Source organism: Phacochoerus africanus, chromosome 8, assembly GCF_016906955.1.
Source record: "Phacochoerus africanus isolate WHEZ1 chromosome 8, ROS_Pafr_v1, whole genome shotgun sequence".
NCBI lineage: Eukaryota > Metazoa > Chordata > Mammalia > Artiodactyla > Suidae > Phacochoerus > Phacochoerus africanus.
Genome location: NC_062551.1, coordinates 161670121 through 161686020, shown reverse-complemented (window position 1 = coordinate 161686020; position 15900 = coordinate 161670121). Strand labels below are relative to the sequence as shown.

Below are 15900 nucleotides of genomic sequence, written 5' to 3'. Positions count from 1 at the left end.
CAACAAAATAAAAACCTGAGTCTTTGAAAAGATATATTCAGAATGAACAGGATAAAAAGAGAAAACACAAATTACCAATGTTACCAATATCACTTATGAGAGAAATGACAAAACAGTCAATGAATCAAAAGAATATTACTATAAAAAAATTATGACAAGTTTAGAAACTTAAAAGAAATGGGAAAATTTCTTTTTAAGCATCATCAAAGCTCACAAAAGTAGAAATAATTTGAATAACACTGTATATATTAAAGAAATTGAAATTTTATTTAAAACTTTTCCACAAAAAACACTCCAGGCCCATATGGCTTCACTGCTGAATTATACCAAATATTTAAGGACTAAATAATATCAAATCTACAGAATTACCTTTAAAAATGGGCTAACAAAGAAAACCTAGAAGTAAATGTTCCTCAGATACCAAAATCAGAACAAGATATTTGGGAAACTAACTCTCCCCCGCCAACACACACACAGACATATTATACCTCATGAATATAAACACAAAAAAATCTTTCCAATGTTTAGCAAGTCAAATCCAATACTAGGTAGAAAAGATATTAAATAATGACCAAATAAGGAATGCAAAGTTGGAAGAACAATGTAATTCACCATTTTAACAAACTAAAAAGGAAAAAACATAATTATCTAAATGAACAGAAAAAACATTTCTGCTAAGCCAACATTTGTTCCTGATAAGAAGTTTCACTTTACTAGAAATATGAGGAAAATTACTCAACCTTATAGAGGACTTCTACAAAAAACTTATAACTAGCAGCATATTTATTAATGAAATATTTAATGCTTTTCCCACTAAGATCAAGATCAAGGCAAATATATCTTCCCTAATTCCTTCTGTTCCACAGTTCAGTAGAGGTTTTAGTAAGTGAAATAAGAAAAGACAAATACATAAAAGGGAGAGAGACTGATAGTAAAGAATACAATAAAGAAGCAAAATGGCTTTGTTTTCAGATGACAGAATTGTCTGTGCAGAAACCCTATATAATCTATTTTAAAAGCTAATATATTAAAAATGCACTAGTACTAATAAATGAGTTCAGTAAGATTGCAGGATACAGATCAATATGCAAAAATCAACTGTATTTCAATGCATAATTAGAAACTGAAACATAAAGCATAATTCCTATTACAGTAACATCTAAATATAAGAAAGACTTAGGAAAAACTCTGAAAAAAAAATGTGAAAGACCTATAAACTGAAAATTGTAAATTTTTAAAATTTACAATTTAAGTGTTTTAAATGTTTAAAACACTTAAAAAGAACTAAATAAATGGGAAGATACATTGTGTTCACCAAAACAGAAGACAGGATATTGTTAAAATGTTTTTTATGCCCAAAGTGATCTGTAGCTTCAATGACATTCCAAGAAGATCCTAACATGTTTTCGTATAAAGATACGCAACTGATTTTAAGGTGGATTCTAAAATTCATATTGAAATACACAGGCCCTCCAATAGCCAGAACATCTTAGAAAAAGGAGAACAAAGTTAGAGAAATTGCACTATTCGATTTTAAGATCATAAAGCAAAAACAGAAAGTGTGGTACTGGCAATGAGACAGACAAAATATATACATGGAAAAGAATGGAGAACCCAGAAACAGGTTCCACATATGGCCTTCAACAAAGGTACAAAGACAACTCAATAGAGGAAGAATGGTCTTTTCAACAGATGGTGTTAAAACAACAGTATATACATGACTGAAAAAAGGAAAAAAATCTTATATTGAGACTTACACAATGTACAAAAATCAACTCAAAGTGTATTACATACCTAAATTTAAATCCTATAAGTACAAAATTTTAGAATACCTTTTTGACCTTGGATTAAGCGAAGATTTCTTAGATACCTCACCAAAATCACAATTTATAAAAAAAGAAATTAATAAATTGGATTCCATAAAAATTAGGAATGATAACCTGAAACTAACATAACATTGTAAATCAACCACACTCCAAAAATTTTTTTTAATGATAAGAAAAGCTACCTACGAGTAGAAAATCACACATCCTATAAAGGCTTACATCTAAACTTAAGGACTTTCATCAACATCACTAATCATCAGGGAAATGTACTTCAAAATCATAAGATATCACCTAACATCTGTTATAAAGACTATTATTCAAAGGATAAGAAACAACAAGTGTTAGCAAGATGTAGAAAAGAGAACCATCACATGTACTGTTACTGTTAATGTAATTTGGTGCAATCAACATGGAAAACAGTATGGAGGATACTCAAAAAATTAAGAATAGAATTATCCTATGATCCAACAATTACATTTCTTGGTTTTTATCCAAAGAAAACAATAATATATAAATTGAAAGTGAGGGGATGGAAAAAGATATTCCATACAAATGGAAATCAAAAGAAAGCTGGAGAAGCAATACAGCACACCAGACAAAACAGACTTTAAAGATGGTCACACGAGAAAAGAAGTACACTATATCTGAGAAAAGAGTCAGTACAAGAAGACATAAGAATTGTATAAATATATACCCAATTAGAAGTACCTCCATATACAAGGCAAATGTTAACAGTTATAAAAGGAGAAATCAACATTAACTGAATAGTGGAGGGCTTTAACACCCCACTTACATCAATGGACATTTATAGAACACTCCAACTGAAAGCATTAGAACACACATTCTTCTCAAGAGCACATGGAACAGTTTCCAGGATAGATCACATGCTGGGCCACAAACCAAGCCTCAGTAAATTTAAGAAAATTGAAATCATATCAAGTACCTTTTCTGATCACAATGCTATGAAACTAGAAATCAATGACAAAGGGAAACAAACAAACAAACAAACAAAAAAAACCACAAACATGTGGAGATGAAACAATATGCTACCAAACAACCATGGATCAAAGAATAAATCAAAGAGGCTTTCAAAAATACCTAGAGGCAAATTAAACAGAAACACAAGGATCAAAAACCTATGAGATACAGCAAAAGCAGTTCTAAGAGGGAAGTATATAGCAACAAAAATCATACCTCAGGAGAACAAGAAAAATCTCAAGTAAACAACCTGATCTTACACCTACAACTAGAGAAAGAATAAATAAGACACAAAATTAGTAGAAGGAAAGAAATTGTAAAGATTGGAGAAAAAATAAGTGAATTAGAGACAAAAAAAATTGAAAAGCTCAATGAAACTAAATGGTGATTCTTTGAAAAGATAAACAAAATTGACAATCCTTTAGCCAGACTCAGGAAAAAAAAATGGGAGAGGGCTCAAACAATAAAATTAGAAATGAAAAAGGAAAAGTTACAACTGAAAACATGGAAATACAAATGATCATAAGAGACTACTATAAACAATATATGCCAATAAAATGTAAAACCTAGAAGATATAGACAGTCTTAAAAATGTACAATCTTCTAAGATTGAACCAGGAAGAAATACAAAAGATGAGCCAGCCAATCACAAGTACTGAAACTGAAACTACAATTAAAAAAAACTTTCAACAAAAGCCCAGGACCAGTTGGTCAAAGTGTATCGTTTAGAGAAGTGCTAATACCTGTCCTTCTGAAACTACTCCAAAAAACTGCAGAAGAAGGAATACTCCCAAACTCATTCTATGAGGCCATCATTTCCCTGATACCAAAACCAGACAAAGACACCACAAAAAAAAATTATAGGCCAATATAACTGATGAACACAGATATAAAAATCCTCAACAAAATACTAACAAACTGAATCCAGCAATACATTAAAAGGATCAGATAACATGATCAGGTTGGATTTATCCTAGGATTGTTCAATATCCTCAAATCAATCAGTGTGATATACCACATTAGCAAACTGAAGAATAAAAACCATAAGATCACCTTGATTGATGCAGAAAAAGCTTTTGACAAAATCCAGCACCCACCCATTTCTCCAGAAAGAGGGTACAGAGGGAACCTACCTCAACATAATAAAGGTCATATGTGACAAACCCACCACTAACATCCTTCTCAATGGTGATAAGTTGAAAGTATTTCCTTTAAGATCAGGAACAATACAAGGATGTTCACTTTCACCACTTTTGTTCAATACAGCTTTGGAAGTTCTGGCCACAGGAATCAGAGAATAAGAATAAATAAAAAGAATCAAAATTGGAAAAGAAGACGTAAAATTGTCACTGTGTTGGGTGCATATACATTTACAATTGTTATATCTTCTTGGATTAACCCTTTCATCATTAGGTAGTGTCCTACTTTGTCTCTTGTAACACTACACACTATTATATACAAAATTGATCAGTAAAAAAAGACCTACAGTGTAGCACTGGGAAATCTACCCAATGTTCTGTGATGGATCATATGCGAAAAGAAGCTGAAAAAGAATAGATATATGCATATGTATATCTGATTCACCTTGCTGTACACCTGAAGCTAACACAACACTGTAATTCAACTATACTCTAATAAAATTATTTTTTAAAACAGTTTTAAAATATCTTTTCCCATCCTCTCACTTTCAATCTATATGTGTCCTTTGCCCTAAGGTGAGTTTCTTGTAGAATCACTTTGAAGGTTTTTCCTTTTTTATCCAATCTGCCGCTCTGTGTCTTTTGATTGGAGCATTCAGCCCACTGACATTTAAGGTGATTATTGATTGATATGTATTTACTGCCATTTTAAACCTTGTTTCCAGTTGATTCTGTTTCTCTTTTCTTCTTTTCTTTTTTTGCTTTGATGGTTTCTACTTATTTTATGCTTGAGTACTTTTCAGTTTTTGTGAATGTAATATTTGGTTTTGATTTGTGGTTTCCCTGTTTTTTAAGTATGACAACCCCTTCCTGTATCTGCTTGCTTTAGCCTGATGGTCCTATAGGCTCAAACACACCATTAAAACAAAAAAGAATCTATATTTCTTACTTTCCTTCCCCACATTGTATGATTTTGGTGTCTTTTTTTTTTAACATCTTCATGTTTAGATCTGTATGCTGGCTTATTTAAGTGATTGCTTTCCAACTGTGGCTTTCCATCCTAATTCTTCTTACTTTTTTTTTTTAATTTAGAGAAGCCCTTTCAGTATTTCTTTGAGAATGGGTTTAGTATTGCTGTACTCTTTTAGCTTTTGTTTGTTGGAGAAATTCTTAATTTCCCCTTCTATTTTAAATGATATTCTTGCTGGATAGAGTATTCTAGGTTGCAATATTTTTTCCTTTCAGTACTTTAAATATCTTGCCACTCCCTTCTGTCCTGTAGTGTTTCTGCAGAGAAATCAGTTGATAGCCTTATGAGGGTTCCCTTTTTGTAAAATTTTTTTTATTTCCCAAATACGATTTTTTCTCTACTATACAGCATGGTGACACAGTTACACATACATGTATACATTCTTTTTTTCTCACATTATCATGCTCCATCATAAGTGACTAGACATAGTTCCCAGGGCTACACAGCAGGATCTCAAACTAACCCATTCCAAAAGCAATAGTTTGCATCTATTAACCCCAAGCTCCCAATCCATCCCACTCCCTCCCCCTCCCCCTTGGCAACCACAAGTTTATTCTCCAAGTCAATGATTTTCTTTTCTATGGAAAGATTCCTTTGTGTCATATATTAGATTCCAGATATGAGTGTCCTTATAATTATCGCTTTTCTTTTCTCTTGCTGCCTTTAGAATCCTCTCTTTATCTTTCGCTATTTTTATTATAATACGTCTTGGTGTGGGCCTATTTGGTTTCAACTTGTTTGGGGCTCTCTGTGATTCCTGTATCTTCCTATCAGTTTCCTTTAGATTTGGAAAGTTTTCAGATATAATTTCTTCAAATATATTTTCTTTTCTTTTCTTTTTTTTCTTTTTTTTTGACTTTTTAGGGCCAAACTCACAGCATATGGAAGTTCCCAGGCTAGGGGTCGAATAGGAGCTTCGGGTGCTGACCTATGCCACAGCCACAGCAATGCCAAATCCAAGCCACATCTGCAACCTACACCACAGCTCATGGCAATGCCAGATCCTCAACCCAGTGAGCGAGGCCAGGGATCAAACCTGAGTCCTCATGGATGCTAGTCAGATTCATTAACTGCTGAGCCATGACAGGAACTCCTCCATCTTCAAATGTATTTTCAATCCCCTTTTCTTTTTCTTCTTCTTCTGGAATTCCTATTATGCATATATTGGCCCACTTTATATTATTCCATAAATTTCTTATATTGCTTTTGTGTATTTTCATTTGGTTTTCTGTCTGCTGCCCTGACTGGGTGATTTCCATTATTCTTTCTTCCACATCACTAATTCTTTCCTCTGCATCATTCATTCTGCTCTTTATTGCCTTTAGCTCAGTTTGTAACTCTTCAAATGAATTTTCGAGTTTTTCTTGACTCCTCCTTATATATTATAGTTCTTTTCTAAAGGAATCTGCATTACAGTTCACATCCTCTCTTAATTCCTTCAGTATTTTCATTATCTCCCTTTTAAACTCGATGTCTGTCAGGCTGCAGAGGTCTGTTTCATTGTAGACTGCTTTGGGTGAATTCTCCTGTTCCTTTAACTGGGAATGGTTTCTGAGCTTCTTCAACTTGCTTATGCTTTTCTTTTTCTGTGAGTTTGGGGAAGCCAAACTAGTCTTATAAAGATACCTCTAGGAAAGAGCACCCCTTTTTTTTGTTTGTTTTTGGTGGTATTGCTATTTGTTTTTGGTGGGTGTTTGAATATTTGGCATCTCTTTCTTTGTTGTGAGCAGGCTGTTATCTCCTGGGTACTCAGTGTGTTTTCTGGGAGAAGGAGGTGATGGGTAGAGCCAACAGTCAGTGCCTGGTTGTTGAGCTCTCAACAGCAGCAAGGACCTGCAGGAAGTGTCACTGGCTACTCCTAGTTGCAAGGCACTGGGAAGTGGTAATGAGCTTTAGGCAGATCGACAAGGTGTCCAGAGCATTTGGCAGTAGCAGCAGCAGGGTGTGTGAATTTCCACGGGAGTGAGAGCCACAACAGCTAGCGTTCAATTGCAATGTCCTCTGAGGTGACTGGAACTGCAGGTGGTGCCTGTTCAGGGACCCCTAGTGGTACTGTGCCACTGGAGTGAGTGAGAACTGTAGTGGTTTGCTCCCACCACTTGTAGACCTTTCATGAAGCAACCTGTCTCACTTACCCACACAGAAGGGGCTGTACAGGCTGCTCCCAGTTGTAGGATCCTGCAAAGTGACAGAGATCAGGCATGTAGATACCCAGAGTGTTTGGCAGTGGCAGCAGCAGGGCCAGTGTGTTCACAGGGGTGTGAGAGCACCAACAGGTGGTGTTCAGTCACAATGCCCTCCTCTGTGGAGCCTTTGAGGTGATTGTGACTGCAAGTGATGTCTGTTCACGGACTCCTAGTGGTTGTGGGTCCCTCCCACCTCTGGAGCCAGGAATAACTGTGGTGGTTTGCCCCCAGCTCCTGGAGACCATGCAAGAAGCACCCCATCCTGCTCAGACCCCACAGCACGTGCTACACAAGGTGCTTAGTTGCAACTTCCTTGGAAGTAATCAAGCATCTGGGCACAGCCCAGGGCTTTGCCAGTGGTAGCAGCAGGGCGGGTGTGCTCCCAGGGGAGCAAGAGCAACAACAGGTGGTGTTCTGTTGCAATGTCCTTCTCTGTGGTGCCCTTTGAGATGGTTGGGGCCGCAAGTAATTTTTGTTGAGGGATTCCCCAGTGGTGATGGGCCATGCCCACCTCTGGAGTCAGGGATAACTGCAGTGGTTTGCTCCCGCCACCTGCAGGCCATGCAAGAAGCACCCTGTCACAGTTAGACCATGCAGGGTGTGCTGCACCAGCTGCTCCTACTTGTATGGTCCTGGGAAGGGAAAGTAACCAAGTGTCTGGGTGCCACCCAGAGCATTTGGCAGTGGCAACTGTAGGGTGGTTGTGTTCCCAGGGAAAAGACAGCAACAGTGTATGGTGCTTCATAGGCAACGTGTGCACTTAGCCCTCTGATGCCCTTAGCCCACACTAGAGGTGCCTGGCAACCAGCAGCCTGCACAAGAAGTGCCCAATCTCCCATATAAGAGCAAGAGGCTTCTCTCCACGGGCAGCCTGTGCCAGAGCCGCCCATTCAGCTGCAGGTTAGAAGCAGCTTCTGGCCTCTAGCAGCCTGCACTGGAAACACCCGGTTCATAGCAGGCTAGCAAGCAGCTTCCATTCGTAGGCAGATTGCGCCAGAAACACCCATTCTGCCACAGCCTAGCAAGAGCCTTCTGTCCAGTGGTGGCCTGCACCTGCACTGCCCCACTCTCTGCAAGTCCGTGGGCATGCCTGCATGCTCGGGTGCAAGGAGTCTCCTAAGGCAGTCTGCCCCTTCTTCTCTCCTTCCCAACAATGGTGCCTTGCCTCTCCTGCAGGTCCAGACCCTCCTCCATGTTCCCTCTGCCATGGCTTTCCACTCCCCTGCCTGTGGTGCACTGCTCCTTAGCCCCTTAGGCTGTCTCCACACCACCAACCCCAGTCCTCTCCCAGGGACTGACCTCTGGAGCCTAAGTCTCAGCACCCAGCCCCCACCCAAGTCTCAGGCTATGGTGTCTGTGCCGGTGGTTCAAATGATCTGTGTGGCTCTCACTCTGCTTTTCTCTTCTCAGGCCTGCTGCCTTCTAGGCCACTTTTTAGTCCCTCCGGCTCAGCTAATCTTTCCATCAGTTAGGGTGTGGGTTCCTTTTCTCCTTCACAGCTCCCTCTCTAGAATACTAGTCCAGTCCTGAATCCTTTTCTTTCTCTCTTTTTTTCTTTTGTTCTACCCAGTTATGACAAGAGTTTCTTGCCATTTTTGGAGGTTTAAGTTCTTCTGCCAGCATTCAGTTGATGTTCTGTGAGAGTCGCTTTACATGTAGATGTGTTTTTTTGATGTGTTTGTGGGAGAGGGTAAGCATGACCTCTTACTCCTCTGCCATCTTGCTCTGTTCCCCCTGAAGCTGATTTGTAACAAAAGTTGGTGGTAACTTAATTATTATGTGTGTACTCTATAAACAGACATAAAAAGCCTCCAATATAGAATAACTTAATGAAAAATGTTATCAGAATAAGATGCAACAGCAGAAACATTAAAAAGAATTTGCTATCAAAAAGAATATAAAGAAAAAAGTGAAAATATGAAAATATCCACTGAGGGTATTAGAGAGGGGGAAGTAATATTGCTTAAATATTATCACGGCATTCGAAATAAAAATCGAGTAGTCTTCCTGAATGCATAAGAAAGGGAGAAAAAAAAAACCTAAACAATATTTAAATCAGGGAGAGAATATTGATACTGAGGAAAGAAAACTGAACAGAAGTTAGGGGTCATTACAAGAAAAAAGGTCAAAAATACTCAAAAAAGTAATAATAAAAATATAACTGAAGAAAACTTCCAGAGCAGGAAAAACGCCCAAGTACACAAATTATTCCTGATAGAATTAATGTAATGATACCTGAATAGAAACATATTATGGCAATAATTTTGAAATACAGTGAGAAAAGAAAAAAAAACTTCTAAGCATGTAAGGAAGAGAAAACAGGTTATTTACAAAGGAGTAAAACTGATGACAGTTGTGTTTCTCCTATTTAAGATGAAATGTCAGAAGACAATGGAACAACAAATAAGTATTGTCAGAAGAAGCTTGTATGTCAAAAAATCACCCAAATTTTCTTCTCCATACTGCTATTTTTAGCTATAATAATTGCAGTGTAAGTGTATGCTGTGTTGTCACTTTAACAGAAAACAAATGCATAATAGTTTCAATTAAGTCTTATAAAGCTAGAATATATTTTCATAAAATATTTTCCATTTGTTAGTAATTTTCTAATTGGAGAATATTAGATATCAAGATATTCTTTACCTGGTTGATATTTCAAGAATATAACTATTTTGCTATTACTAATAAGAATTAGCAAAATGTAGGATGCCAACATTTTTCTTTCTTTTTTTTTTTTTTTTGGTGTTTTTGTCTTTCTTAGGGTGACACCCGTGGCATATGGAGGTTCCCAGGCTAGGGGTCTTATCAGAGCTACAGCTGCCAGCTAAAGCCAGAGCCACAGCAACACCAGATCCGAGCCGCATCTGTGACCTATATCACAGCTCATGGAAACACCAGATTCTTAACCCACTGAGCAAGGCCAGGGATCAAACCCGCAACCTCATGGTTCCTAGTTGGATTCGTTTCCACTGCGCCATGACAGGAACTCCCAATATTTCTTTCCGATTAACTCAAGTTAAAGGACTATGTTACTGATAGCAGTTCCCATTGTGGCTCAGTCGGTTGCAAACCTAGTATCCATGAGGATGTGGGTTTGACCCCTGGCCTCACTCATTAATAACATAGTAACTTATGTTATTTCAGAGAATTACTTCTAAAAATAATGAAAATTAACATATTTTTAGAAACCATGCAATTTAATGTTAAAAATGATTTGTCTATTTCCAAAGAGACTATCAGAAAAACTTTAGCAATATTACCTCATTTGAGATTTTCTAACAGAAGTTCCCACATAAACCCCCAGTCCAACCCAATGATTACCCTTCTTCCCTATAGTATACCACAGCTCAGTAAGACTAAAAGAATTTGGTTTGGGTTTTGGTTTAGATTAGACTTTTTTTTTTTTTTTCTCAGAAAGTACTGTCTTTACCTTCCAACCAGCAGGCACCATCTTGGCACTCTTCCTCTGCCTTGCTAAAGCCACTGGGTGTTAATCTTTTTTCTTTTTTCCTCAGATCTTGCCACATTCACACTCTTCCTCTTTCAACTCCACAGCCCAGTATGTCCTAGAAGGGAGCTTCTACTGGCATCTGGTACCCCAGTTTTTATGTCTGGTGCCCTGGTTTTGTGGTTGCAACCTAGCAGACATTCCTTAACTGCCTAGTTCTGGAGGCTACTGGGAGGCTTGCATTCCTAATTTACATAGGACTGTACAATCAGAGATAGTCTGTGGCATACTATGACCCCCAGGGCATTGCACAGATAGTTGACCAAAACATACCAAGTCTTTTTGAAAAAGAGGCCTATCTTCTTTCCCTGGAGCTTCAACCTGAGGAGTAGGCTTCAGGTTTGGTACCCACCTAGAGCTCTCCAAAGGGACTCTCAGGGGACAAAACAAGGTCTTACCTGGAGCCTCAATTTTTGTGACAATTGCCCAGGGGACACATCCAGATCAAGGACGCCCAGAGAGTTCCAAATAAGATAAACCAAAAGAGACCCACAATTGGACATATTACTATCAAAAGGTCAAAAGTTAAAGACAAATAAAAGCATCAAGAGAAAAATAACTTGTTACATACAAGGGACACTCCATCAGGCCATCAGTAGTTTGTCAGCAAAAACTTGCAGACCAGAGGGAGTGGCATAATAAACTCACCACTGAAATTAAAAAGAACTTCCTTCCGGAGTTCCCGTCATGGCGCAGTGGTTAACAAATCCGACTAGGAACCATGAGGTGGAGGGTTCGGTCCCTGCCCTTGCTCATTAGGTTAAGGATCTGGCGTTGCCGTGAGCTGTGGTGTAGGTCACAGACGCGGCTCGGATCCTGCGTTGGTGTGGCTCTGGCATAGGCCAGTGGCTACAGCTCCGATTCAACCCCTAGCCTGGGAACCTCCATATGCCACAGGAGCGGCCCAAGAAATAGCAAAAAGACAAAAAAAAAAAAAAAGATAGTTTTTAAAAAAATAAAAAAAAAGAACTTCCAACTAACAAAAATACTCTGTCAAAGTTGACATAAAGAATTGAAGGAGAATTAAAGAGTTCATCAATAGTAAACCATCCTTACCAGAAATGTTAAAGGGCCTTCTTTAAGCTGAAAATAAAGAGTGTTAATTAATGACAAGAAAACTTGAAAGTATAAGTCCCACTGATAAAGGTAAATATATACTAAGGGGAGTGGACTAATCATTTATAAAGTTGAAAAGTTAAAAACAACAGAAGTAAAAATAACTATAATAGTAGTTGGCAAATACACTAGATAAAAAGATATAAAATGTGACATAAAAAATATAAAACATGGGGTGGGAGGATTAAAATGTAGAGCTTTAGAATGTGTTCACACTTAAGGTGGTATCAACTTAAAATAGGCGGATATAAATATAGGTTCTTATATGTAAGCCTCACGGTAACCACAAAGCAAAAATGTATAGTAATATAATACACAAAAGAAATGAGAAATAAACCTAATAGAATTTGATACAATAATATCAAGACTTAAGCTTAAACCTGAGATTCAAATTGCCCAATTTGTATTTTTCAATTCCAACATCTAATTTGGAGAAGACAGCACTGGGCTTGAAGCCCAATTCTACAAATTATATAATACTAGGCAAGTTATTTCACCTCTTTGAGCCTCACTACCTCTGCCTGTTAAATAGAAGTAATACTACTTATAGTTTTTCTGAGTATTTACATTATCTATAAGGCACCTACTACGATGCTTGGCCCATGGTAAGCAATGGATTAATTTACTGATATCATTATGATCAATAATATAAGCATTACAACTGCAAAGACTCTCCACTCTGAATTTTTCTAAAACAAGATTAAGGAAATCTATTTCTATGTAAAATAGATTTCATTTAATCTACTAAACCATCAATTTGGTTTGCATCTCTGATTTTTGTTTTAGGATTTCTAAAAGCTACACACTCTACAAAGTGTACAATAATTCTTTAAAATAATTTTAATGACAATAAAAACACATTGTCAGTTTAAAAGATTAAATAAATCAACACATCCATCAAGTAGATTTTACTAAAGTATCTACAGAAGTCAATAAAGTGATCTTCTCATTCATCTTTTTTTCTTAAAAAGAATTATTTCCTTGAGAGGAGGGACTCTAGTGAGTATATCCCTGTATACTTCATGCTGGGAAAATATCCAGCAAATAAGAGGCATTCAAGAGATGTTAACTGAATTAATGAATTCATACTTTATTTTTTTGGCTTTTTTTTTTTTTTTTTTTAGGGCCACACCTGCAGCATATGGAGCTTCCCAGGCTAGGGGATCTAATCGGAGCTGTAGCTGCTGGCCTATGCCACAGCCACAGCAACGCCAGATCTGAGTCACTTCTGCGACCTACACCATAGCTCATGGCAACACCAGATCCTTAACCCACTGAGCGAGGCCAGGGATCAAACCCACAACCTCATGGTTCCTAGTCAGAGACATTTCCACTGCACCATGACAGGAACTCCTGAATTCATACTTTAAATGGCTTACACAGATGGTCTGTATATTTACATGATCACATTTTATAATATTAAAACAGTGTGCAAAAAATGGTAATTTCTAAAACTTTGTATTGAGTGCTTAGTATGTATTAGTCACTATGTTAACAATTTCACATGTATTATATTATTTAAAACTCACAATAATAATGTGAAAGATACATCTTCATTTTATAGATGAACAGCTGCAGTTATCAAAATGTTTAATATCTAATTGTTCCAATTATTGGATGAATTAATTTTCCAAGGAGATGCATTCAAATTTGAGCTCAAGAAGTTTAACTCTGGAGCCTGTAGGAGTAACCACTATACCATATCTGCCTTGAAAACTGAATTTTTATAGAGTAGAAAATACCCCATATTTGGAATATAGGTTCTTAACCTGGGTTCTTAACCTCTACCACTAATATGTTTTGTAAACTTAGGCAAGTCCTTCTAAACTTTACCTGCCTCATTTGTAAGATGGGAATAAAGATAATCTGTTTCATAACTAACAAAACAAAAAAGTGGTACTGAAAAACAAATAGAACAATGTTTTTGGAAGCACACTGCAAACTGTATATTCAGTTATTATTAAAGAAGTTTTCTATTCCCCTTAGCATATGCATACTTATCCTTAAAATATACGAAAATAGAGGTAGGAAAAACATAAGCACAAATATTACAAGGAAATATCAGTATGAAATATAATTTTGCAGGCCTCGTAGGAAAAAAATAACCATTCAGGAAAAACAAAAGAATTAACTTTAAACCATACAAGCCTTCAAAAAGTTTTATAGAGTTTCTCCACTTAACATTAACAGAAAATAATTCCATTTCATATTAGTGATACCAAGTTGAACTTTAAATAAAAGTAACAATGCCTTAAATTTTTATGCATAAAAGCTCTTTCAAATCTATTAGTTCACTACTATAACTCTGCAAGATAAATTATTAATATCCATGAGATTAAATAAAAGCAGAGGAGTAAAGAAAAAAGAGCAAAAATATGGAAGACCAAAAGATGAGGGGTTTTGTCCTGCTCTGCCTTTAACTCTCTCTGTGGCCTTGAACAACTTATTTAACCTTCCTGAAAATCAGTTTCTTTATCTGTTAAGTGTACATAAGGTTAGTAATTAATGTGCTGTGAAGATGCAATGACATAATTTATATTGGGCATATTGCAGATCGAAACCCATTTTAGATATTCAATAAATGGTAGTGACTATCACCATTATTAGTTTATGTGGCTGAGTAAACTGAAACCCCCTAATAGTTATAATTTGTTCATGGTCACACACTTAGCATATAGAATAAATAGTACTAGGATTTATACCCTTTAGCTCTTATGCCAGCTATGTTTTTATTTCATCAGAAATTATATAACTTTGTATTCCTCCTTTAACAGAGAAAACTATAAACTACTCATTCTCACCTGATAAATGGTTCAATTTTTGCTCCTACAAAATAATTTTAATTCATATAGGCTATTATTTACTAAAAGATGTCCAAACAAGTAGATTTTATATTGGAATGTTCATCTCAAAAAAAAAAAAGCAATGGAAATAGAAATAATTGTCAAATCACTCTCTAGCTCACTTATTATTGCAGAAATAAATTGAACTCTGCTCTAGCTTTTCGACATGTAATTCTGATCCTAATATGTTCACATCCATTTCTCTTTCCTCTCTCTGCTAACAGGAAGCATTTTGTAATGGTGTGTCAGAAAGCGACCAGTAACTTCCCAGTGTTTCTCTTAAACAGAAAAGTAATGTGCCGACATCACATCAGTGGTTGTCAACAGTTTACTATAATGAGGGACAGAGCACTGAAATGGCTCTGCTCTGAAAATAAAATGCTCTCACCTAAAATCCCACTCCTGTGTTGATTAGAAGCACAATTATCAGTCCCTGTGTTGAAGGAATCCAAGTCTGAACCTCAGTATTGCCAAGATAGCAACCAAGAATATACTGTTCACCTAGCTCCCCTAAAGGGAGAGGAAGAAAGCAGAGTTTCTTTCATTAGACACAGCTTTTTTTTTTTTTTCCAGATTAAAGCAAAATGTGCTTGGATTTAGAGAATTATAATTGTGTCAAAACTCAGGGCCATACTGGGATGGCTGATGCTTTTATATCATCCATCACCTTTTTATCAGAACAGTGCTGGGCTAAGAACCCTCATTTGCACTGGAAAATTATGATCAAGTCTTTATGATTTGTCATCCACTTTAAAGACGGTTAAATTGAGATTCAGTGAAATTAAGTTGCCCACAAGGACACAACTATTGTTAAGATCTATACCCAGGGCTGTCAATCTCCAAAATTTTTCTATCTTTACTACATCATTCTACCTTTCTAGAAAAAGGTGAGAGAAAGAAGTGCAAGATAAGGAAGAAGCTATACAGGCACGAATATATAGGTGCCTCTGCTGTTCTTATCTATAGCAACTATTTGCATTTAGATGCTGCAGAAGGGACTTCTGGATTTGGCATCATGAAGAGGTAAATGAATCCTCTCCACAAAATACAAGTACAAAAATGAACAAGTTTGTCCAAAACAACCATTTTGGATCTCTGGAAGTTGAGCAACATCATTCAGACAACAGATTGAGAAGAATTTATTCTCGAAAATCTGTTAGAGCTTTGGGTAAAAATAAGAGAAATCTGCAGCCTTCTGGTGTGGGGTTACTGCCATCCTGCACCCCAGATCCATAAATGAAAACTAGAGTCTTAGCAATGATGGGGAAGACTAC

The 15900-nt window shown here is 36.7% G+C and overlaps 1 protein-coding gene across 1 annotated transcript in view; it reads right to left on the bottom strand.

Moving 5' to 3' along the window:
- Positions 1–15900, bottom strand: part of LOC125133402 (uncharacterized) — a 758349-nt gene that overhangs the window by 508849 nt on the left and 233600 nt on the right. The gene's annotated exons all lie outside the window — the stretch shown is intronic.